Source organism: Tachysurus vachellii, chromosome 8 (genome assembly GCF_030014155.1).
Source record: "Tachysurus vachellii isolate PV-2020 chromosome 8, HZAU_Pvac_v1, whole genome shotgun sequence".
Lineage (NCBI taxonomy): Eukaryota > Metazoa > Chordata > Actinopteri > Siluriformes > Bagridae > Tachysurus > Tachysurus vachellii.
Window position 1 is genome coordinate 2,687,501 of NC_083467.1, and position 2,693 is coordinate 2,690,193.

Sequence of the window (2,693 nt, forward strand, 5' to 3'; positions counted from 1 at the left end):
TGGTCATATTAATGAACTTGATTTGTCATTCCAGATTTAATTAAAGCTGTCTTAATTCATCAGCATTTTTTTCCCCGGATGATTTCGTCCAGGGAATTCGAGGGCTCGAGAAAGACGAAGCCGTTTTAATTGCGAGGTGAGCGAGCAACACGGCAGCGATTTCACACGTGCGTCAGCGTTTTTTTTTCTCCCACTGCTACTATTTACTGAGCTTCATAAACGCTGATGCGTTCGATATTACCCTACGTTCCTCTTCTCGCATTTAATCCTCAGACAGTGGCGAGCGTCATCCGTGAGACGCAATAACAGCCCCTTAAACGATCGCTCTCGTAATTCGGCTTTTGAAGGTTGCGCAGACTCGAGACAGCTTTATATAAAGTCTCATTCATAACGAAGGGACTAATCTGCATCTAAAAGCGCGTTAGACTGCAAACCAGCACTGATTTCATGAAGTGTTTTCTATCCTGGATTCAGCAGCTTGCGCTCCATTTAACGAGGCCCTCCGTCCGCATACAGAACGCAAGATGGCCGTCGATGTCAACACGCTAGCGTAACATCACACCTTCTACACGGAGGCTCAAACCGTTCGTCGTGAATAGAGCCCTTCTTTGAAATGATAATACACACCGGGAACAAATGAAACACGGCCCCCATTCAGCTGCAGATCTAAAGCTAGCTTTGTCACGACGTGGCGCTTTATTCCTGCTCGGTTAGCATCGCTGATGGGGCGCTCGCACGAAAGTACACCTGTATTCACCAGCTGAAAACTGAGGGCTTTTTTTTTTTTCCTTAGACTTCTAAGCGCCTGTGCGAATATGCTACATGGAGCCATGTCAACTTCCGAGCAATTTACATTTAAGTCCAGAATGTCCGCCTTAGTGCGGACAAGGCGGCTAAGGTATATCTTGTTCTCTCTCTCTCTCTCTCTCTCTCTCTCTCTTTCTCTCGCTCTCTCTCTCTCTGTCTCGTCCAGAGAAAGAAATGCAATGGAGGGAGGAGGCGGAAAGAAAGCGTGTATAAAAATAGAATCCATTACTCCTTTATTACAGCCTATGGTCTGTTGCTAGGCAATGGTATCAGATTAACACTAATTATCATTTTATCACACTTTCTCCCCCTCTTCCCTGACGTTTTCTCTCTTTCTCCATTTCTCTCTCTCTCTCTCTCTCTCTCTCTCTCTTTCTTTAGCGCTGTCTTTCGTACACAAGCCTGAATTGTCAATTTGACCGATTGTATTGAAGGGCTGTTGAATCCACTTATTAAAATCTTCAGAAGCGCTTCATTCTCAGGGATTAAGAGAGGAGGCTTAATGAATATAGAGAACGGAGCGCCGGGTTAACGCGTACGATCCCTCGGAAAGGGATAGAAAAATAAAAAAAACGCGAGAGGAGGGAAGAAAAATGCTCCAAACACAAATTATAACTGTTATTGCAGATCTACAAACAATCTGGAGCTCTTATAATAACCCGACGCAGACAGCAATGCTTCTTTTACTTCTCTGGGAAATGAGTCTCGGTGCTAATTAAAGGGACTTCGGAGGTGGCATTTAGGAGGCGTCCTGTATTCAATGTGTGAAGGGAAGAGAGAATGCTGTAGCATGCCTCCTCCTCCTCCTCTTCCTCTTCCTCCTCCTCCTCCTGTGCTCTGTGTGATTTATTCCTGTGGAACTCTGTGGCACCGGAGTAGGCCACAGCTCGAGGGCACACGCGCACATTGTTCCGATCCTGCCCATTGTTTCTCAGCACAGACCAGTAATGAGAGTGTGCTGAGGAGCCGAGCGCAGCGCTGCTGTCAGCGTAAAGAATGCAGGCGCAGCAAGACACACACACACACACACAAACACACACACAAGTGCAAGGGAGCTTTGTGCTCACACTGACACACAAGTAACACACACAAAATGTGTTCAATTTCACAAGAGTCTAGACACTTTTTAGAAAAATTAGTGCGTCAACGGTTTTGTTGGCACACACGCGCACACACACACACACACACACACTCACAAAGACAAATGTATGGATGCGTACAAGCACACACAAATGCACTGACTATATTCTAGACACAAATGAGCACATTCAAGCCCATCACACAGACAAACACACACACACACACACACACACACACACACACACAAACCCACCCACCCACACCACCCACACTCATATTTACATGCAGAAAGGTGAAGAGAAGTAGAGCACCATATTGCGTACTTCTATTCCAGCTCTTTTTTCCAAACATTACAGCAAGAATATCTCTCTCTCTCTCTCTCTCTCTCTCTCTCTCTCTCACACACACACACACACACACACACACACACACACAGCTTCGGTCCTAACAAACGCGACACTATGATCAGCGTCTGTATCCCGGAGCAGAAAAGCGCTAGACATTGCGACAGATCACTGATTTGCTGTACAGCGCTTCCACTACACCAATTAGGTGTCTGAAATAGGAAACTTTAGAAACCCGGCTAAGTGTGTGTCATGTTCTATGTTTAATAAGACTTTATAAGTTTTTATATAACGTGGAGATATAAGGGACAGACACACACACATACACACACACACACACACACACAATAAATCACAAAAGCACCAGTGAGAGTCACATGCTGAGCAACATTAAATCATACAGTCATTCTTAGTCCAATTAGGTGCTAGGGAATGCATCATGGACCCACTAATATGCATGAG